General features: G+C 41.2%; 1 long non-coding RNA gene and 1 other non-coding gene across 2 annotated transcripts; one reads left to right on the top strand and one right to left on the bottom strand.

The window, feature by feature from the left end:
* Positions 1-721: 721 nt before the first annotated feature.
* LOC123718369 lies at positions 722-14,340 on the bottom strand. Its single transcript, XR_006755015.1, has 3 exons — positions 14,268-14,340; positions 920-1,092; positions 722-761 (listed from the first exon to the last, which is right to left on the bottom strand). It is a non-coding gene; the product is annotated as an uncharacterized LOC123718369 (long non-coding RNA).
* Positions 14,341-16,982: 2,642 nt separating this feature from the next.
* LOC123718373 lies at positions 16,983-17,101 on the top strand. Its single transcript, XR_006755018.1, has one exon. It is a non-coding gene; the product is annotated as a 5S ribosomal RNA (ribosomal RNA).
* The last annotated feature ends 7,525 nt before the right edge of the window (positions 17,102-24,626 follow it).

The following is a 24,626-nucleotide window of genomic DNA, read 5'->3' as shown; positions in this document are numbered from 1 at the left end:
GCCTTACGGTTCAGGATTACCTATCGGCGGTGTGCGGAGAGTACTGTTTGGTATACATATATAACAAGTTCAGGGGGATAAGATTAGAAGACTTCCTTAGAAATTTTACGTGTGACTCAGAGAACAATGATACGGTGCTAGTAAATTTGTATAGAAATATAATGGACATATAAATAAAAGAATAATACCTGGAATAAAAATGTTTTATTTAAATATGTAACCCTTACATCTAATTTTATTATAGATAATGGTGTTAATGTAGGTAAGGTATATTTATTGTTGTTTGCTTAGACCCGTAGGTTAGGTTAGGTTAGACATAGTTTATTCTATTTTTCTTTTAGAGCCATAGATCGGGTTAGTGAATGTAGGAAAGTAGATAACGATGCATTCGTAGCTGATAAGGTGGTGATTAGTAAGTAATTAGCAAGGGTTTTGGGAAAGCTATCTCTGGAACGGTTAGAGCTATCACTTCAGGAGTGAGTGCATTTGACTCCACACGGCCTGTTTAGTGGGGGTAGAGTACTTTTTTTTTTTTTTTAGGTTTGGCCAACCATGATTTTTACGTTTTTGGGGAACTTTGATGTGAGGCAGTCGCCGGGAATCCCAACTACTTATATGATTAGTAGTAACCATTATTATAGAACATATTTATGTTTAATACATTACCAATTTATGTGCAAGCGCCGGTATAAATCTCCTACACCAAAAAAAGCGAAGAAGGTATGCATCATCCATTCGACGAGGATTACACAAGCCCCGCTCTAAATATAAAAAAAAGTGATTACATGGCGTATAGCCCGAAGGTTGCTTTTGATTCCTAGCCTATTCTTGTCACAAAGGCGTAGAAGCTTTCCTGGAGATCATACTTTACTGTTACGGGACTTCGAGTTTGTGACAAATGTATTTCAAAACATATTACCATAGATCATACTCCTAAGCTCTTCGATAGCCGACTGTCGTTTGTCCGGATCCTCATTGCAGTTCCGTCGAGCTACCTCCTCAAACTCCGGGTCTTCATACCGGCTGATCTCAGCTGCGAATGCGATGTCGATGAACGGCATACTTAGGTTTGCATGAAGCCAGTCAATGCATCTGTTATAATAGTAAAATAAAAATAAAACGGAATTGTTTAAACAAATTAAACTCTTAATAGGGTTATTCTATCCTAGTATTAACTATCCTTCTTACTATAATAACATGATTTCAAATAGAGAATTTGACGCCTCATTTGCGTCGTCAGGCAAAAAAGAGACTACTAACTAACCAGAGCACTACTTACTTACTTACTAAGCTAATCTCGATTTCTAATCTCTCTTTACAATGGAAAAAAATATTTATTATCTGTCCGGCGTTTCTGATCTCTTCACATCCCGCTGATGTCGCAACGCAATGGAATCGCACAAAAGTAAAGCTTGGGATCACTGTCATTATGGCTATTAAAAGTACCAAGGACCCTGTTGTGACAATCATGGTAAGCCATTGTAAATAACATCGAGACCAATTTCTTAAATAATGGCAAACAGTTGTATTGCACAACAAATCTATCATATAGATATAACTGAACATTTAATTCGTTTTAAACTAAAACTAACAAACACGTTCCATGCGTTTCATAACCGTGTATAAAAGTCTAACTAAAGTCTTGACACGAGTTCAATGCTTTCGTTCTTATTATACTAGAGTTCTTACTCTAGTGTCGAGGCCTAGCCCGACTTCCGTATCTCAAAATCTTTAACATTTTACTTAAAGCATATTAATCACAAAGATTGCGTGTTGTTCCCACGAGAATGTAAGTGAGTGTTCTTATTTCACCATGTCGCCTGCTGATAGAGGTTTTTTTATTTTATTATTATTTAACTATTAATTACTTAAGATGTCATGTGGAACGTGGTGTAATGGTTGCAGCTCCTTACGAACATTTTGTAAACCAAAAAGCTTGTCGATTACAAAGAGTGGCGGAGAGTTTATTGCCAGATTTGAGTTTTTTTCGTCCGTTCTGCGCCCATGATTTGAGAACTGGCAGTAAATGTAAAATTAGAAGCATTTAATATGTATTTCCTAATTGCGTTCATAAGTGTATATTGTGTAACCTAAATGAATAAATGATTTTGAATTTGAGAGTAAGTAAGAGAGTAAGTAACTAGTAATTTTATTTACTTTAACTTAAATATGGCCGAGCTCGACTCTATGTTATTCATGCCATCCTGACATCGACGATTAAAATTTTCACACCTTGAAAGTAACGTTTAAATAAAGAACACCTTGTTACTAACGGTTCTTTGACCGTTTTCGGTACGTTTATAATGGAGCGGTGATAGTGAAAGGCATAAGAAAGTAGTCCCTTTACTTTTTATAAGATGTTCTTCATTTTTACGACTTAAATATTACTAAAATATCTACAATCTTTATGGATATTTTTTTTATAGAACCTTAAGAACCAGGATAAGGCGTTTAATGATGAAAGTGTATGTCGCATTTGATGCCACATACTTCTATTGGCCGGTAATAACGTCGCTGTAATGGATATTAGTATTGCCAGTAAATAAGAGTTAACCAATATTAGGGGAATCATTTGACATGCAGGGTAACTTAATAAATTATTCAAATTGATTAATAGAACAAAGTATACTAGAAAATACAGTTCTAGGCTTAAATAAATGTGACACAAACTTAGGAACAACTGATGTGATAGGTTTTGTAACCTGTACTATTAATATAATATCTTTTAAGATACCTAGCAATCATAATCGTTAATTAAAAATAAATACATTTTAGTCGGATTTTTATTAGATGTTGATAGATTGTAAAATTATTTATTGTACGCACCAAGAAATGACAGTTAATTGACAGTCAGTCTGACATTTCAAAATGGCGACGATAGTACCAATTTCGCGGCCGGCCAAGAAAAGTATGTAACACAGTACTTTATGGAAATAATTGGAACAGTCATAATTATATTTTACATAATTAATGTAATTGACACGATTCAAAATTCACCCAAAAAAGAGTAAGAGTTTACAATTAAAACAGGAAGCTCTTATATGAGCATAGAAAAATTCCATATTTTACAGTTTATAAGTACAGTGGATTTCGTGTATAACGATGATGAAGGGACCACTCTAATCGTTATATCCGGAAGTCGTTACAGGCAGTTTAGATAAAGACACGTACATATGTTTACTTTATATTAATTTATTATTAAAAACATTTACCCACATAGTTATTCACTGATACATTTAAAAAATAACTAAGAATATCACTTTGAAACTGACCCATAAATTTAACTCCGAAACGTAAACGCTTACCAACCTACTTAGCTGATGTCTATAAACAAAAGGTCTTCATAGTTGGTAAGAAATGTTTGTGAAAGAGATAAGTCTTTGGCGGCTGACTCTCATTGCAATATCTGCATGGGTTTTCAAGGAATATATAAAAAATGATTCATTTAAAAATAAACTTGAAATCGACGTATCATAAAAAGTCAGTATATGAATTTTGTAATAAAGTATGCTTTAAATTCAAGGGATTTAGTTTTAACGTCGTTATAGCCAAATAGTCGCTACAACCAAAGTCGTAATAAATGAAATCCACTGTGTTCTCAAAGTTAATCCAAAATAACTGCAAACAGATTTATAAAATTTGAATACCTAGTATTGTGTCGTCTAGACTAAATATATTTATTTATCTACTTCTAACAATTATTCTTATTATTAATTGTTTCTACTAAGTATTAGTATTGTTACGAAGACGGGTCGATTGCAATGTTTCTAGATTTATCCACACTATTTTTTGCGGCTGAGGCGCAAACTAGCTGCTGTGGTCTCTGGTAGAATGACCAGCTCTGTGGAACAACTCTGCTCCTCAGCATGATGCTGAGCCAGGTGCCCAGGATGCCAGCCAACACACGCATTACACAGTAAAACGTACCTTTTTCTTTACATTTTTTTTATCTTTGATTATTGTTATTTTATGTGTTTCTGTGTAAAAAAATATTATGTCTATGTCTAGTCTTTCTTATGTTAAATACTGTTTAGTAAATTAGTTAGGACTTAAATTACTAATTAGTCTTAAGTTAGGCTAGATCGTTATGTTCCAGTTCTAAGTGAAGGGACAATGTATTTTAAACTAGTATTGTTTCGAAATTATTATAACTGTTAATATGTCGTGATATGATTAATGTGATAAAAATAAAATTGAACGAATAAAAATAAGGTCAACGCGTACCAATTACTTCATTTAGACTTGATTTTTATAAATATTATTATTTCTCATTAATATTAATAATGAAAACCTTGCACGATGGTCTTACGAGGTCAAAGAGGTTGGTGGGGAAGTTTAGGAGAAAAATGCTCAAGATAGAGAGAGTTGGAGCCAGTTGCATGAGTCATGAGACGTACGTACGTACGTACTCTACAAGAGTCCTTAATTTTTTTATACTTAACTTTAAATGTAAATATGAAATATTTCAACGAATATGTAAGGCTTAATTATTATAATAGAAAAAAATAAGTGGCGCTACAACTGTTTTTTAGGTATGGGCCTCAGATTTTTATATCTGTTTCATGATCATTGTCAATCTAATAGGCAAGAAGGTGATCAGCCTCATGTGCCTGACACACGCCGTCGACTTTTTTAGGTCAAGCAAGCCGGTTTCATTCATCGTAAACAGCCGGGGATCGAACGCCGCAGCCACTAGGCCAACACTGCTCTTTATTATTAATATAATACAAAAACCAAAATGCAATCTCGCCTTGCGTAGCGAATCGCTATTAAAATCTCGTTAATAAAACATTAGTTTGAAATCACATCAATGGAAAATGAATGAGAAATTGCTGTGCTATGGACAAATTTAAAATTGTGAGAAGCACACATTCTTAAAAATAATTTAACATTAACATATAGACGTAGATCGTCGGGCTGATACGTAAAAAAACCTGCCTTGAAAATAAAAAATACAGCTTCGGCAAACAGGAGGCTTATCTGATGTTAAGTGATACCGCCGCCCGTGGACATTCACATTGCTAGAAGGCTCGCAAGTGCATGCCGGACTTTCAAGAATTGGTACGCTCTTTTCTTGAAGGACCCTAAGTCGAATTGGTTTGGAAATACTTTCCACATAGCGATGGTGCGCAACAAAAACTGCCTTAGAAAACGCTCAGTTGTGGAACGACGGACGTCGAGGTGAAAGATCGTATTCTGTCTTGACATCCAATAATGAAACGCAGCTGCAGGTACGACCGAACCACTCCTCTGAACGCTCTCCATGTTAAATGCGGTAGAAGATGCAGAGAGACCCCACATCTCTACGCAACTCCAAGGGATCAAGCTGCACCGAAAGTGACTGGTCGTCGACGATTCGAATAGCTCTTCATTGAATACAGTCAAGCGGAAGGAGCTGGAGCCCAGAGATGAGGTACGCTCTTGAAGAACTCTAGCACGAATGGCATCGAAAATACTTGTTTTGTTTTTAGGAGTAGTAGTAGTAGCAGTAGAGGATTGTCTCGCCTTCGAAGACATTTCGGGTTAGACATTTTTTTTAAATATATTGGGAATAAATATAGTTATACTAATATAACATTATTTTTATATTTCTGGTAATTTACTCTACAACACTTCCATTGTTTCTACATATTTCCTTTAATATTTTTTTTATTTTTGACTATAATTTACGTTTAAGCCTTATCTCTGTTTCTAGATATAGGCACGACTTAATTACGAAACGATTGGTTGTTTATGCAATTCCATGTAAGATAAAGCGAACTAGAACGGTATTGGTACGATTATATAATCGAAATACATACATATTTTCAATTACAGTTATTCCTCGCCAAACACTGGGACCCTTTTGGATCTAGAATCACTTCGCATTGACATTATCCTCGGAGTGCACATATGCACTGCCATCACCTTCGGAATGCACATGTGTCCCTGTGGCTTAGAAGTAAGTAGCCTTGGCCACCATGGCCTCCATTGCCAAAAGATTCCTGGTCGTTTTGAAGAGAAAGAAAATTGGAATCGGCTCCAAAATTACTGGAAAATTTTCTATTAATTTTGAAAAGAAAAAAAAAATTAAAACCTGTTGATTGAGCTTAAAACAACGTGTTTCGTTTAACATAATATATCTGAACATATCTACAACAACCGCCACCCAACTCAACTATATTTAATTATTTTTATTTTTACTATATAAGTTAAGAAAATTGTAAATACTTTATATTTGATTGTAATGTTTAGGTTTTAATAAACGATATGTCTAATATATAATTTTCATTGTAAGTTATATGCATTCTATAATTAGTGAGCGAATAAATTTTTGTGTCTGTGTTCGAAATACATAATTACAATTTAATAATTTTTGATGAAGGTGATCCCAAATATTTTTTCTCGGCCGATCGTCACATTTATTAGTTCAGTCATTGTTGAGATTTACTCGGGTTACGTTAGACCACTTTTTATTTTGATATATAATTTTTGTTAATTATAATTGATAATAGTTACCTCCACTATTTAGAATTTTATAGTGAGTGTTTAGTGCAGGTGAACTATCGTGAGGCAAGGCATTAGCATCTGTCTAACCTGTCTTTGTTCCCAAACTAATAGAATTTCTCCAAATCCTCACGGCTGATAATATTGTGTGCCTTTCTTCCTGGTAAGAAGATATTGTAACGAGGTATGTACTCAGGACTTATTATTCTAGTATAAGATTGTGTATCGACGGCCACCGAACCGTTCTTTGTGGTACAGTCTGATTAATTAGCATTACAAATTATTATGCATTTGAATTTTTAATTATCAGAAGTTAATTCCTTATTTTTGTTACGAAAATCACTCCGTCAGTGGATTAAAAAATTTTAAAAACTTATATTTAAGTGTCAGATTTTTGTTGTATTTATTAAGAAAAATAAATTCGTGTAAAACGCTTAATAGTTAATTATAATATGCAATAAATGTTAATTATATAAGTCCTTAATAAGGCAAATAGAACCCATACAAATACAATATGAAATAAATTTTACTCCATACAATTCTATTCTCGGACCCAACCCGTCCCTGAAACTCGTTTCAATTCTTTTGCGTAGGACTGTAAATATATATATCTTTATAAATAGATACGGAAATCCACTGTACCTTTGTATCTCACTAACTCCTTTTAAAAGGTTGGACCAATTTGATTTTTGTGTATGCGTTTGGGTCCAGTCGGTCTCTAGGTTATTTATCTAAATGAAACTAAACAGCTGGTTATCCAGGTACGAGTCTCGGATAACCGAACTGGTAGAGCTCTTGGCTCGAAACCAAACGATTTGGCTTCGATTCCCGAAACGTCATTTGTCTTTTATTTCATACTTTGTTTAATCCTAATCGCTTAAAATATCATACAGGACAACGTCTGTCGTGTCGGCTAGTACAATATACAATAAAGTACATGATAATCTCGATCTTATTTGTATAGGATTATACAAATTAAAGATATAGAAAGAAAAAACTTTATTATACACCAGAATACCCAGTGTCGTAGGCAGATTGTCTCTTCCAGTTGACATATATCTATATATATAAAAATGAAACCCTGTTTCCCTTGGTCACGGCATCACGCGGGAACGGCTGGACCGATCTCGCTAATAATTTTTTTGTTGTGTTTGTTATTATCAGGAGAAGGTTCGAAAGAGAAAAATTAAGAAAATAGCGCGCAAAATTAGAAAATTTAAGAATACTTAACCACCATATTAATTAATCACGTCTTTTGTTACGATAGCAATTTTTTTCAGTGCATAGCGCTTTTACAATTCAAACTTTTTTCATGTAACCTTATGGCGTTTGACATACCATTGACAGAATGCGAGCCGCAAAAGAGAACTGGCAGTAAATGTAGAATTAGAAGCATTTAATGTATATTTCTTTTTTATTGACGTTCATAAGTGTACATTGTGTTACCTATATGAATAAATGATTTTTGACTTTGACTTTGAAAATATCGTCAAAGATGATGTAAGAAAAATTAATATCGTTTAAAATTAATGCTTCGTTGGTGTTATTATATTGATCATTCTGATAATTCCCATGTCGGATACCAACAAAACTATCTACAACGCTATCATATATATTTCCATTTTAAATATAGATTTTAGGTATTTTAAAGATTTGAATCATTAGTGAAAATTTACTTTTTTAAGAAAGTTGTTAAAGATGAATACTAAAAAGAACTATCGTATATATATCGATTTTGTGTACTATTTACGCGTACGTACTAGTAGGTACAAATAGCAGTTTAGCTTAATTGTCTTCGGTAGTAGGTACATTCCTAGTTAGCCGAACCACTTTCTTCTTAGGCAATTTATTAATCAAAACGTGAAGTAGTTTTATCAACAGCCTACATAAGAGGACCTATCAAGATACAATAGACAAAGATGGACCACGCTTTTAACAATGAAAAATTGAATCAAGCCAAAACTAATATTAATTCATAATAAACTGTTTAAAATATAACTCAGTGTTATTCGTGTGTATATGATAGGCCATTCAGTCCTCTTTGTATCGAGCCACACAATGAAACAAAAAATCAATATTCTATACAAGGTAAGGTAGGTTTGTTTTGCGGATTCGATTTTAAACTGCTTCTATAAATTTTAAATCAATTTGCAAACATAAATTATATATAAATTACTAAACATAGCCAAAGATATAAGGAATACATAATACAATAAAAATCTGTAATGATCGAAGGGACTCCACACTCATATTTGGTCGTAAAAACCGATGACGTTGTTATTAAGTACCTAACTAATACAAAAACATTCAGCCGGGACCTTTGATTTGGTCAATATAACCGGTATGTTGTTCTAAACGATGTCGTCATACATGGTTTTGACTGTATTTACAAAAAGGTTCAAACATTTTCACAAAAAAAAAATTCAACAAAAAATAATAAATACATTTAACTTGTGGGGACTGGCAACACTGCGCGGGAGACGCTAGTTTTTACCGAGCTTCGTCGCCGGCAGGTCGTACGATCGTACCTACGCCACGTATCGCGACACAAGCTACCGGTAGACTGTTTAAACGATACATTGTATTAATTTATTTAGAGTAAATATACATGTGTGTTTAAGTATATGGGGTTTCATTTCCACCAACCCTACACCCCCATATATTGGTGACACCGACGTGATGGACAATCAAGACGCGCATGACGCTCCCGTGATCAATAGCGTCAGTGTTAAAGTGCCGCCATTTTGGCCCGACGAACCTGTGCTATGGTTCGCACAGATCGAAAGCCAGTTTACGTTGGCGAATATCACGGCGGACACTACTAAGTATAACTATGTAGTGTCAAATTTGGATTACAAGTATGTTTCGGAAATTAAAGACATAATAAAAAACCCGCCCACTACGGACAAGTATATATCTTTGAAGACCGAATTAATATCGAGATTGTCATCATCCCAAGAACAACGGGTGCGACAACTTTTAACACACGAAGACATTGGAGACCGGAAGCCATCCCAATTTTTAAGACACTTACAAAATCTCGCAGGTCCAGAAATTCCAGATGACTTCATTAGGTCCATATGGTCGAGCCGATTACCAACAAATATTCAAGTCATAATTGCGTCACAACCAAAGAGCTCGCTAGACTCCTTGGCGTCGCTAGCGGACGCAGTTACTGACGTCATGTGTCAACCACAAATTAACCACGTGGCGTCCCCGCACAACGAGATAAAAGAACTAAGGAATTGCGTTGCCGAGCTAACCAAGCAAGTCGCAGCCCTTTCTACATCTACATCTCGGCGTCCACGCTCGCGATCGGGACAGCGTGCATACGAGTCGCGACGCCGATCACACAGCCATGGACGTTCACACAGCCATGGACGTTCACGAGATGTTTCAACGAGTGGCGTGTGTTGGTATCACCGCACATTCAAAGAAAACGCGACAAAGTGTCGTGCGCCATGTTGCGTTGCGCCATATAAGGGAAACGACAACAGCAGTCATTAATGGCGACGAACAATGGCTGCCACAACCACGTGCGTCGTATTTTTGTTGTAGATAAAAACACAAGACTGGATTTTTTAATAGACACTGGTTCGGATTTGTGTGTGTATCCTTGTAAATATGTAAATAATAAGCAGTTAAAAAACTGTGAGTACAAACTTTATGCAGCCAATGGCTCAGTGATTAATACGTATGGAACAATCAATTTAAATTTAAACCTCGGTTTACGCAGAGACTTTCATTGGCGTTTTGTAATAGCAGATGTGACGAAACCTATAATAGGGATAGACTTTTTAGCTTATTATAATCTATTAGTTGATGTGCGTAATCACAAGCTAGTGGATGTAACAACAACTCTTAAAGCAAGTGCTAAGCCAGCTTCAGCTACTGTATACCAAATCAAAACTGTTTCAGGCACCTCACGGTATCACATTCTTCTCACTGAGTTTCCGGAGGTTACGAAACCATCGGGTGAGCCAGAGGTACGTGAGATCAAACACAAGACGCTACACTACATACGGACTACGCCTGGTCCACCTGTGTTTAGCCGACCGCGCAGATTGGCACCGGATCGACTCCGCAGAGCGAAGCGTGAGTTCGAAGACATGGTAAGAACAGGTATTGTACGCCGTTCAGATAGCCCGTGGGCAGCACCGCTACAGTTGGTGCCTAAGAAAGATGGCACAGACCGCCCATGCGGTGATTATAGAGGTATAAACAGCCGTACAATACCTGATCGATATCCGGTTCGCCACATCGCCGATTTTTCACATAATTTAAATAATTGCATAGTGTTTAGCAAAATTGATTTGGTGCGCGCATACAATTTAATACCTGTCAATCCCAGTGACATACCTAAGACTGCGATTACAACACCGTTCGGTTTATTCGAATTTCCTTACATGGGATTTGGTCTGCGGAATGCCGCCCAGTCATTTCAAAGATTCATGGACGAAATATTAAGAGATCTGGATTTTGCTTTTCCTTATATTGATGATGTTCTCATTGCCTCACGAAGCCATGATGAGCATGAGATACACCTACGTCAAGTACTTGGACGTCTACGAGATCACGGAGCTGTTTTGAACACTTCCAAGAGCATATTCGGTGTTTCAGAGATCGAGTTTCTTGGATATCTTATCACTGCAGAAGGCACACGTCCTACTCCAGAGAAAGTCATCGCAATCCAGAACTTTACGCAGCCGAAGAATTTAAGAGAACTCAGACGATTCCTTGGCATGATAAACTTTTACAGACGTTATTTACCAAATGCTGCTCAGATGCAAGCACCACTCCATGATCTTCTTTCTGGTAATGACAATAAAGCAACGACGCCCATATGTTGGACGCATGAGCTCGAGGAGGCCTTCAAGTTGTGCAAAGAGAACCTTGTGGGTGCAACTCTCCTAGCTCACCCAAATCCAACGGCGAAGTTAATGTTAGTAACAGATGCATCGGATATAGCGATAGGTGCAGTACTACAACAAAAGATTAATGACGTATGTCAACCGCTTGCATTCTTTTCGAAAAAGTTAACATCAGCTCAGCGGAAATATAGCCCATTTGACAGAGAATTGCTTGCAATCTACGAGGCAGTGAAATACTTCCGGTTTATGGTCGAGTTAAGACCTTTCACGATTTGGACCGACCATAAACCTATTGTCGCAGGATTTCGCAAGGCATCGGACAAATGTTCGCCACGGCAATTCCGGTATTATGATTTTGTCTCGCAATTTACGACTGACGTGAGATATATCTCCGGTGATGATAATGTCGTAGCGGACGCACTGTCAAGAATCGAAGCTATATCGGACATAGACTTAGACCAGCTGGCTGCAGCACAAGATAGAGACGCGGAATTGAACGATATATTAAACAGTAATTCTTCGTTAAATTTAAAGAAAATTTACATCTCTAATTCCAGCAAAGTGTACTGCGACATCTCCAGCCCTTCGCCACGTCTGTACCTCACACCTGATTTTCGGAAACAAGCGTTCAACTCCATCCACGGGTTGAGTCATCCTGGTGCTAAGCCTACGATTCGACTTATGACAGAGAGGTATGTTTGGCCGAATATAAAAAAAGATTGTAGGGCATGGACGAAAGCCTGTATAGCGTGCCAACGCTCAAAAGTTGGAAGACATACTTGAGCCCCTATACACGTTTTTTCACAACCATCTTCACGTTTCGCCCATGTTCATGTAGATCTTATTGGACCGCTGACTATTTCACACGGCTACCGTTATTGCTTAACTGCTGTCGACCGATTCACGAGATGGCCTGAAGTTATTCCGTTAACAGATATAACGGCTGAAAGTGTGGCTTATGGTTTTGTTAACGAGTGGATCGCACGATTTGGTTGTCCGCTTAAAATTACAACTGATAGAGGAAGGCAGTTCGAATCGCATCTCTTTAAAGAACTTGCAAGGCTTACTGGTTCCGAGCATATCTCAACTACTGCATATCATCCTGCAGCTAACGGCCTGGTGGAGAGATTCCATCGACAATTAAAAGCGGCTATAATGTGTCATGATAACGAGAATTGGCATGAGGTGCTTCCTTTAGTTCTTTTAGGCATACGTAGCGCATGGAAGGAGGATATATCGTCCAGCTCTGCTGAGCTGTTATACGGTGAAGGTCTTAGATTACCTGGAGACTTATTCATATCGTCGGGTACTGAAATCACCGACCACAGTGACTTCTTGTCGCGTCTACGGCAGCATATCAGCCAGTTAAAGCCAACGCCTGTTATGCGACATGGTAAGGCCAAAACATTCGTGCATAAGGATCTAAAACAGGCAACGTCGGTATTCTTAAGGCAGGATGCCGTACGTAAATCTTTAAAACCACCATACTCTGGTCCGTACAAAGTCCTTGACCGGACAGACAAGACCATGAGAATAGAAATGGACGGCAAGACAACAACGGTGTCTATAGATCGAGTGAAACCGGCACACATATTGACTGAGGAGGAGCCTATCAATAACACCATTGCAGTTCCCAGTATGCCCCCTGCGAAGAAGCCTGATTATGTAACTCGTTCAGGCAGAAGAGTTCGATTTCCGCGCCACTTGTACGACCTATAGGTCTCCGGGGGAGCTGATGTGGGGACTGGCAACACTGCGCGGGAGATGCTAGTTTTTACCGAGCTTCGTCGCCGGCAGGTCGTACGATCGTACCTACGCCACGTATCGCGACACAAGCTACCGGTAGACTGTTTAAACGATACATTGTATTAATTTATTTAGAGTAAATATACATGTGTGTTTAAGTATATGGGGTTTCATTTCCACCAACCCTACACCCCCATAAACCTTAATCGGCTGTGATTAGATGGTTTGTACGAGAGTGTGTATGCTCATGCAGGTGATTTAGGGCTCTGGATATTATTTTAAGGAAACTTTAACAAGTCAAGACTTAAAAATATTAAAAACAATATTTAGACCGTATGAACATATATATATAGTTTTTGATGGCGCGACTTACCGTTTCCATGGAAATATTAACCACAGTCAAACCTATACCATGCAGGAATAATATAGTTAAATATTTCCACACATCTATACAATTATTGCTTTTCCTATTATTATTTAAATAATAATAGGTTGATAAGATATGTCTATTGAATTTGAGTTTATACGGAATGTATCCTACGAATTGTATGGAAATATTCCCACGCGAATCAAGCCGTGCAAAATTTGAAATCAATTTCCATACCTGTGAGAAAGTCATGTTAAATGTAACACGCGGAAAAGCAACAGGAAGTAATTGTGTTAGATAATACTATAATTAGTACGTATCTATTGCAGTGCCTAAGAACTAAAGAATTTATGGTTTCTTGTACTAGACAGATGGGTACAGGCAAAGGATGAAAGCGGCTTTTTTCCAAAATGGGTCAGATATAAATTACACAGACTACTGATATGATACCTATGTATACATTTTTTTTTGGCTTTGTTAAGTTAGTGCATTCTCAATTCAGATATTGAGTCCAACTCAAGTCCTCTGTTAATTAATTAATAATGGATTTTTCCATATATATGTAATGTAATCCCAAACTCCCCTGCACCAAGAACCTTTGGTGCAATCAAGTCAAAGTAAAAATATACCAGGCCTCTTTAATTTTGATTGTGATAAATAAATAAATACTTTGTAAGTAGGATAAAGAGATGGATAGATAACAAACAGTTTTTGCATGAAATAAATAGTCTAAGAATATTATTAACCAGGACAACATAATTACAATTAAGAAACAAATTTATAAGGACAATACGTACCTTCGAATTCTAATTACAAACAACGCATTTCCGGTAACACAACACTATGAACACAGATAAAAATATATGTCACTCACCTCACCGATTATTGTAATACTATAAACAGTTGAATGACCACAAACATTCACTCGTATTCGATGTAAAGAGGTTCTATTTTAAAATTAAAAACTCGTTTTGAGGCGTGCGTCTCTGATGATGGCGGAACGAAATCTGTTTATACTGTTACGAAGACGGGTCGACTGCAATGTTTCTAGATTTTTCCACTACTTAGAGAACTTTTCAGCAGGCTGTAATATGATTTCTGACCGTTTCAGGAGAGGGTCAATCACATATTAGAAAATTGTAATTTCCATAATGTTACCCTAGTTTTCAGGAAGCTGAAACCTTTTTTCAGTCAGTTTCTGAACATGTGTAGTCGATTGGTGCAGTTTTCAGGAAACCCGTTTTCAGGCGTTTTCAGGCAGGTATACCCCTTTGATGAAGGAATATTCTAGACCGAACTTTCTAGGTATGAGACAAGGACGAAATGATACTAGAGAGAGAGAGAAGATCAGAACTTTCTCGAAACTAGACTGAGCACTCTAGAACGCCGTACGACAAGGACGGAGCAACGTGCAAGAGTGCGGACGTTCTAGAATTATGCAATCGCTACTCAGTAGCAAGCCCGCCTAGAAAGTTCTCGAATATTGTTTAGAATTATTCCCAGGGATATATAAGCGAGCCGAAACGCGACTAGTCACCTTTAGTTTTGAATGCGATAACAAGAGAGAAACACCGAAGCGATAAAGTGAATACAAGTGATAAAGTACTGTGTGAAGTGTGCATAAGTGAAGTAATTAGTGACTGTGTTTTTGTGGGTTATTAGTGAATCTCTGCAATTAATTTGTGCCCATAAATTCCTCATTGATTACCAAGAAATAAACCTTTGAAGAAATCTACGGCATTTTCTAGCCCCTTTCGATCCCCTAGCTCGTAACAATACTTTATGTCTCCATTTTCAAGGCGTAAAGCAAAACAATTGTTACCTCAACATGTTTCGCATTTTACTACTATTATTATAAGAATATATACTAATGTGTTAAAATATGTATGTGTTCTAAAAGTATGGTCATCTAAAATAAGCATTAAAAATGAGCGGAGATATCATATCGTCGCGTTGACCGTTTTTCTGGTCTATAAAATATTTGTATGTATTTATTTGTACATCATGTATTACATATATCATTAGGCAATAAAACAGTGCGTTCTTATTTTGAACAGCTAGATTTTATATTGAATTTTATTAAACACACTTCGTTCGCGTCTCTGCATCTTCTACCGCATTTTCCACGGAGAATGTTCAGAGGAGTTGTTCGGATTAATACCTGTCATGGACTTTCATAATCGGATGTCCAGGCAGAATACGAAATTCCGTAGCACCTGGTCGTCGTTCCACATCAGAGCGTTTTTTAGGAAGTTTTTGCCGCGTACCAACACTATATCGAACAAGCTACTCACTAAAGTATTTCCGAACTAATTAGACTTTAATCATTCTAGATATTACATCTAAAAATAATAAAACCCGTATAGTATTGGCATACATGTCAAGGTCATTGAACCTAGCCAATAAAAATGGTGAAAGCTCTCTAACCAAAGAGATTATTACATTTAGCATTTTCTGTTCAAACAAAGTTTATAGAGAAAGCCTGTTATAATCTATTGTTGTCAACTGTGTCATATTTTCGTTTTGTTTCATTAATTACTTGAATTTAAACGTGTTTAGGCATTGCCTTGTTTAAGCTATCGCGGAAAATGGTTAACATACCATTATTTCTACACCATCACAGCCAAATAAGGTATTACTTAGTTAAATGTATTAAATATTTTTTAAGTGATTGAACCTTTTTGTAGGTAAATACTATGTATTCCATCTCTGGCTATATTTTTAGTGTAATTGTTTGTTATTATAGATATTTTTTGTTAGCAGTAGGATTACGGAATAACAAAATAAACGCATTATATAATAGGTAATGTATTTAATTTTGTCCTTAACGCGTGGAATTTTACTCGCGAGCTCTCTGGCATTAGTATCTATTATCTGTATCAGTATTACTATTGGCGGCGGTAGCACGTAATATTAGGTGTGTATTAGCCCAGTTTTAAATTTTTAAAATCGTTCTTATTTTAAAATCCTGCGTTCGACTGTGAACCAAAGGAATTTTTGTGCCCAGTTAATGTTGGTACTGTACTCGTAAATACCGGCATGGCTTAGATGTAAAAATCTATTGTATCAGGCACAGAACGCTTATCGCTAACTTGACTATTAAAAAATATCACAAAACAGTTTTAAATTTGTTGAGAAAAAACCCACCGTTTTTTGGGGAAATATTAAGAATTTTTATGTGTCAATTTCGTTTATAAATCAAAATGAATAAGTAAAATTAAAAAAAAAACTTTATTTACAATTCTATTTAATTATCGAACAAGTATTTACGAAGTTTCAAGTTATGTTCTATTCATTTAAAGTAAGGATTAGATTTAGGAAGTAAGGATAAATAGGGATTTAAATGTTATACACGTTCTCTTATTTACAGTTTACTTCAAAGGCTCTGTTTAAACATGATAAGTTTAGTTTATAGAACTTATAAATTTAAAATACTATATGACAGTCACAATGTACACATGAATAAAAATCATGCCACAAAAATTATAAAGAGAAATTTTAGATTACTTGTCGGCAACGTCCATACCACGTTGAATACACCGGTTCTCGTCCGATCACCGAAGTTAAGCAATGTCGTGCGAGGTCAGTATTTGGATGGGTGACCGCCTGGGAACACCTCGTGATGTTGGCTCTTTTGTTTTTTATATAGATCAGATACTGGAAATGGGTTTGTAAACTTCTTATTTTAGTATGCTTCAAAAGCCTTGAATTCAAGAAACCTGACTCGCCTGTCAGTCAGTGACTGCTTAAATATTGTAATCATTTATTATCAACCCACGTTAATCGATAGGCTTGTCAAAAAACTTTTTCTTCAAATAAAAATTTAATTGCCATATAAAATGTTGGGATTTGAACCCGAGAGAATTACCTTAACAGTTACAGTCGAACCAACTTTATTTTGACCCTTTAATACTTAGAATGGTTTTAAATATTGATTCCCTTATCCATATAAAATAGTTCCGCCTTACTTTGACTTCGTCCTAAGTCGATTCGGCTCTTTCTTAGTCATGATAGATAGATTTCAAGAATAAGCTTGTTTATACTTTGTCAAGCATAGAGGTAAAGGTTCTTTAGGTTATGGTTTGGTTAAAATAAAACTTCCTAATAATTCGTTGAGAAGAGGTGAAGATGGAATGTGGAATGTGTTTAATTTTTAAAAACTGTAGATTTATATACAAAAGTTATCCTACACTGGCCACTAGTGGTAACATGTGGTACCAAGATGCGAAGGGTGCGTAGACGATAAAATCGCGGCAAAAAGTTATCCTTTTCTGCGCGCAACCGTCGAAGGGTACGAACGTGTTCTTCTCAGAACAGTTCGATATCTCTTACGATAACGCAATTAACTGTTCTTTTCAGAACAAATTATTGTTTCATGACGATAACGTTTACAACTGTCCTTGTCAGGACACATCACTGTTTCATTACGACACGTACTAATCACCTACAGGATTCCCCCTCTAGCGAAGCGTACCGGCAGGCGTATAACGCGGCCTCGGCGAGTTGTTCTTGTAGGTATTGAGGTGTTCCCAGTGTCTTATTGTTTCAGGTTGTTGTCATCTTGATGTTTCAGGGTGTTGTCATTTTGATGATTCAGGCTATTTGATGGTTCATGTAGTTCACTCGCACTTGATGTGATTTGCTTGTTGCAGGTACTCGTGGTTGTATCAGTAGGCACATCTTGCTCGGCGATAGTGTAGGCAGGTTTGAGTCTATCGATAGAGATATTCATTTCGCGGTTATGTAACTGCAGTGTGAATATCTTGCTGTCTCGTTTCAGCACGCGATAGGGTCCGTCATAAGGTGCTTGTAATGGCTTCTTTACGGCGTCTATGTTTACGAATACGTATTCACATTTTTGCAGGTCGCGGTGTATGAATATGGGTTTTGCGTTGCTGTGTGGTTGACTCGGCATTGGTTGCAGGTTACGTATTGCGTCGCGCAGCTGATCGATGTAGCCAGAGTCCATGATGACGTCATTGCGGGTCGTTGATAAGAAATCACCGGGTAAGCGTATGTTGCATCCGTAGGTAAGTTGGGCGGCGCTTATGCCCTTTTTTTTTTTTTTTTGAATGGAATCTCGCTGTTGGCCTTAAGGGCCTTTACAGCTTAGCTCGGGCTGTTTTGGCGAGCGTAGCTCGGCCAGAATGGCGTTTTGTCCCGCGGCTAGCGCAAGGGCGTCTCCTGTGAGACTCGAACCTCGGCTTGGGCCGTCGCGGGGCGGTCAATCGCCTGAAGGGCAGGACGGAAGCTCACTGGAGTGAGCGAAGTGCGAAGTAAAGGTCCTCGCCTTCCCCGGTGAAGGCGGTTTTTTACCCTAATCTGTGATTGGCTATTTTTATTATTTTTGGCCGCGCGGGCGGCTTTTAATTTATCGTTTGCTACGGTAATTGGATCATCCGGATTCGTTAGTATGTGTCGGGGCCTCCTACGAGCCTTTTTTGTCGGGAAGGGGTAATAGTTGATGCTATTACGCACCAGCGGATTGGGATGGTGTTTAGCCTTGTCAAAGTGGCGTGTGGACGCCAACTTCATCCATTGGGCTATGGTAGGGAGCTCCAGGTCGTGGTGGAGATCGTCGATCTCACATAGAAGGGCGCACCGGTCGCAATTCTCATGAATCGCGACTGAAGCACCTGTAGCCGGTGAATATAGGAGGGGGCACAATGCGCAAAGACTACGCTAGCGTATGTCATGCACGGTCGGATGCATGCCTTGTACAGGGTCACCTTGTGTCTGAGAGACATTTGACTCCTTTTATTTAGGAGGAAATGGAGGCGAGAGAGGACAAAATAGGCCTTCTTGCGAACGGCGGCTATGTGCTTACGGAAAGACATGCCGCTATCGAGCGTAACTCCTAGATATTTGACGGACTTTTGCCAAGGGATGGCTTGCCCGTATAGGGTTACCTCTGTCTTGAGGTGAAATTTATCCCTAGCGTTAGCACCGGGGTAGCCCCTGGCAAAGAGAACTGCTACGCTTTTCTCGGGATTTATTTGGAAGCCCCATTTCCGAAACCATTCGCCTAACGACGTGGTAGCGGTCTGGAGTCTGTCCACGATGACACCTCTATCTTTGTGGGTGGTATAGAGAGCGGTGTCATCGGCATAGAGGGCTAGCTCCACATTGGGAGCCCTAGGGATGTCGCCGGTATACAGCGTGAACAGAAGGGGCGAGAGGACCGAGCCCTGAGGGACTCCGGCCATGATGGGGTGAGGAGACGATAACGTTCCTTCTACGCGATAGCGCATTGAGCGGTCGGACAAGAAGTCGTGTACGATACGCACGAGTCTTAGTGGCACATTAAGGTGGTAGAGCTTGTAAACCAAGCCGTTGTGCCAGACCTTGTCGAAAGCTTTCGCTATGTCGAAGAAGAGCGCACCCGTGGCTCTCGGTTTCAGGGAGCTATTCATCCCGGAGAGGATGTGCTCCGTGATTCGATGGACTTGATGAACGCACGAGTGGGCCGGCCTGAAGCCAAACTGCTCATCGGGAATGAGCCCCTTTTCTAGGGCAAAGTCTAGGAGGCGCTTTTTAAGTACCTTCTCGTAAAGCTTGCTAAGCGTATTGAGAAGGCTGATAGGGCGGTAACTGGTGGGGTTGTTACGGGGTTTGCCTGGTTTGTGAATACCAATGACAATGGCCTCTTTCCACTGCGCCGGGAAGGTGCAGTTTTCAAGGAGGCAATTGAAAATGGACACTAGTAGGCATATCAGATGGGGCGGGAGGCACCGGAGGACCTTGTTCGAGATGGCGTCGAGACCTGGAGATTTACGAGGCAGTGAACTCTTTATTAGAGTTTTGACCTCGGCGATCGACGTAGGAGGGAGCGGCTCAGGAGGGAGGGGCAGTGCTACGATGCGTTCGACCTCGCGGTTCACGTGTTCGACGTGCGCCGGGTCGCTATGATCGAGATACGGGGTGCACTGCTCCACTAGGTTGACGGCTAAGCACTCGGCTTTTTCGTCGTCGTCGAATGCGTCAGGCAGATTTGGACGCCACCGTGTCGGTTTTAAGGGAACGCGCGAGAGACCAATAGGCCGTTTTAGGCCTCTTTGACTCGGCGCTGCGAGGCGCGGAGTGCTCTGCGGTTTTCGTCGGTCGGTGCTCTGGCGAAGGCGCGAGTCGCCGCGTTCTTCTCGGTCAACAGACGCCTCGCGTCCGGGGGAAGCTCCTAGCGTTGAGCGAACTCATCTGGGACCTTCCAGGACGACTCGGCGACCTTGGTCTGAATGTGGCTAGTGACCGAGGAGATCGCGTCTAACGCGTGAGCGGACGAGACTAAATTGTCGGGGACATTTGGGGGGGCAGAGGTGTCGGCGGGCTTGAGGGCCTCGTCTAACTTCTGCCAGTCGACAATGGACTTGAACCTCTTCTCTCGAGTGTTAGGAGGGCCGAATTCAAAGTGAACCGGGAAGTGGTCAGAGTCTAACTCGTGTAGCGTCTCTACGCTTCGCGGCTGTAGCGCCACGTTACGTAAAACCGCTACATCTATGACGTCCGTTGAGAGAAGGCCGTTGCCTGTTATGCCACGGCGAGTCGGTTGTATGGGAGCAATGACGTTGAAATTGAGCACGTCTATAAGCTTATTGAGGGCTAACCCATTAGGGTTCTGTTTTGAACTATTCCAGTCCCCGTGTTTGCTATTGAGATCCCCGACTAATAAGACCGAGGGGCCCAGTGCAAACAGGGTTCTGAGATCGCTCTCTAGTATGTCCTTGGCGGGAGGGAGGTACACCGACGCGATAATAATCGGCTGATGACCGGTCATGGCTACGCGCAACACAGAGCACTCTATGTTGGTAAGGGAGGGCGGGTCTAACGGCGAGCAGTGAAGCGCTCGTCTATAATAAATGAGCGTACCGCCTTTCGCCGTAGGTCGGTCGTTTCGCACTACGTTGTTATTCGCGAATCTGGGAGCGGAACGCTGGGCTTGAGGAAAGATTCCTGTACTAGGAAAATATCTATTTGGTGGCGAACGAGGAAATCTCGAACCAAATCTGCCTGCAGCTTGAAACCGTTTGCATTGAAAGTCACTACGGACAGTGATCGAGCCTTGATCCTAGACGTGGTCGTAGCTTTTGCGGTGTGGTGGAGTCTGCAAATTGCCGCACGGACTTAAGGAGCAGGACGTGCTCGATTACGCTTCGGTTTTACGGTTGCTTCTTATCTTCCGCGTTATTGGCGGATTTGAAAGCCTCGGAGAAGGCGACAAGGGCGTCTATGTCTAACGCGTCTACGATGCTAAACGCGAGATTTAAGGCGTCGCGGACCTTTTCTGATTCCGCGGCGGCCTCCGCCGTGTGGCTGAGGGCTTTAGCTGGAGGGCTCACCTTGCGTGTGGGCCTCTCCGTTATGACGGGGGTCGGCACCGGCGCCTGGGAAGGCTTCATGGGTGCCGATTTTGTTGGCAGAGGCGGGAAGGCCTCTGACGTGAGCTGGGGAGGGCCCTCCGTAACGGGGGGCTTGGTCCAGGCACTATTTTTAGGAGGTGGGGCCGGCGCATACGTGGGCTTTGCTCCCGCGCCACGACGGACCGCATCGCGCCCCGCCGTGCGCCCAGACGCCGGCTTATGCGCCTTGGGGGCACGAGGGCACCCGCGATAGTTCACTGGGTGGCCCTGTTGCCCGCAAAGCACGCACGCCGGCGGCTCAGCGCACGGAAGCGTTCTTTTGCAGTCCGCCGTGCCGTGGTCGCCTAGACATTTTACACACCGTGCCCTAGCGAAACAGTTACGGGCCGCATGCCCGTAGAGTTGACAGCGATGACACTGTCGTGTGAAGGAATGTTTGAGAGGGGTTTCAACCCTCAGCCCCGAGAGCTTGCAACACTCTCGTAGGCTAAAAATCTTTTTCCCACTCGGGGTAGGATCAAGAACGGCGAGCACCATATCGTACTCTTCCTTTGTCGTTCTTTTGAGCATACGGAATACATCCCTTACGGGGTATCCCTGCTCAATGAGGTCCGATTGGACAATCCCGGAGTCTATCTCCTTGGGAATGCCCTTAATAACTACCCTAAGGACGCGCTCCTCAGGTAGGGGGAAGGTGTGGCCACCGATACCTTCAGAGCGAAGGTATGAAGTTAAGAAGCGGTGGTGATCAGATGAAAAGACCTGAACGCAAAGGTTATCCCTCAACGTTCGGGCCTTGTAAGTTATCGACTTAGTGTCGAGAGTTTTTGATAGGGCCGGCCAAGCGCCTTTGTCCCTAACGTACACGGGCGGGGTGGTTTTGATGCGGTCCGCGGGGGCGGGGGGCGCAGGTTTTCCCGATAATAGGGAACTAAGATCCCTCTTCGGAGGGTTGGCGGCTTGAGTGGGCCTTTTGGCGGGAGGACCGCCGTTGGCCGAACGCTTTTTCTTCCGACCGACGGTTTGAAAGCCGTCACTTTCGGAAGATGAGATTAATGCGGCTTCGTCGGCTGTTACCGCCGGAGCGGATTAGGTCGACATGACCGAAGAGGGGCGTGAATTTTGACCCGTCTCCTCATCGCTGGCGCTTCCCACTTCAGGGAGTGGTGAGCGCGAGCGCGAGCGAGAGCGGGTAACGGGTCGAGATGCCTTCCCGGAGGCATTTTTCTTCGCCTTACGCGGCGATGGCGACGGCGAACGCGGTGAATCCGCGGTTACGGACTCGTTAAAAGCCCGCAATGCGTCGGGGAAGCGCTCTTGGAGAAAGAGCAGAATTCTTCTTATGTCAGGGGGTGGATCCCCGGACGCCATTCTGAAGGCGGGAAGCCAACAGGTTGACGACGGGTGTGTGTACCTAGTTTGCCTAAGTGAGGTGAGTACCTAAGCTAGTGATTTTGCCCTACAATGTGGTGTGTCTCCGCTGGTGATAGCGGAGTTGTGGTTTGTCACCGACCTAACCAGCCCGTAGGAGATTGGGTATAAGAGCCCCTACGGATGTGACAGAACCCGTCCAACAGTGGACCTGTGTTTAGCCGGTTGCTAGAGAGTAGTTGGCGTAGCTACTCCCCAATACGTGCCTACTAGGAGGCCCGGCCGTGCACAGGACTTCGAGGAAGCGGAGGGGCTGTTACGCGCCTTGAAAAAGGCACGGTGTATGCACCCCGGACAAAAACACTCCCGCACAAGGCGTTAACCGACAGATAACCGTTTGGCACCGTTAGGTGGCTATCTGAGGGCCGCAGGTAAACCCGCGTTCATAAATTGCAGCCTTCAACCCGATGTCCAAATACCGCAGATGCGAAGCGACCAATGAGAGGGCGGCAGGCAGCAAGGCAGCGATCGGATTGACCAATGAGAGGGCAGCAGGCAGCAAGGCAGCGGTCGGACAGCGCGTGCGCACTGTACAGCGGCAAGCGGCGATGACTCACACGCGAGCGAGCGAGAGAGCACTAAAGCACTGATGACTCACACGGAGAGAGCACTGAACAGACGTCCGCACGGGTCGGCGGTCGGAAGCGAAGTGGCGCTTACGCCGGTATCACTTCGCATAGCGGCGCGTAATCCGAGTAGGACGATTGGTAGCTCGTTGATCCAGCTTCTTGCGGTCTGTAGTCTTGCTTTTAATGCGGCTTTAAGCACACGGTGCCATCGTTCGATGATACCGTTACACTGTGCGTGGTATGAAGCTGTACGCGTTTTTTCGATCCCCAGTAAGCGAGAAAGAGATGCAAATACTCTGCTTTCAAATTGGCGTCCTTGGTCCGTTGTTATTGTTACAGGACAACCGAAACGGGAAATGCAACCTTCGTATACCGCTTTGGCGACGTCTTCAGCTGATATTTCGCATAGTGGGTATGCTTCGGGCCATCTTGTTGCTCTGTCGATCATTGTCACGAGGTATCGATGACCGCTGGCCGCTGGTAGGTATCGGACCAACGATATCGATGTGAACGTGTTCGAATCGTTCGGTTGGTGAAAAAAATTGATAATCGACTTGATGTGTGGCGTTGTATTTTGGCGCGCTGACACTGTAGGCATACTTTTGCCCACTTGCCGACGTCTGCGTTCATTGAGGGCCAGAAGTAACGTTGCGTAATTAATTTTCTCGTAGTCTTGATACCAGGGTGGCTAACGTTATGTACTGCGTTGAATGCGGTACGTCGGTATTCTTCTGGTAGGTACGGACGTAACTGTGAGGTTGAAGTTTCGCAGTGTAATTTGATATTTGAGACGGGCAGGTTG

The sequence above is a fragment of the Pieris brassicae genome, chromosome W (assembly GCF_905147105.1).
Source record: "Pieris brassicae chromosome W, ilPieBrab1.1, whole genome shotgun sequence".
Classification (NCBI taxonomy): Eukaryota; Metazoa; Arthropoda; class Insecta; order Lepidoptera; family Pieridae; genus Pieris; species Pieris brassicae.
This window is presented reverse-complemented; position numbering and strand designations above follow the sequence as displayed.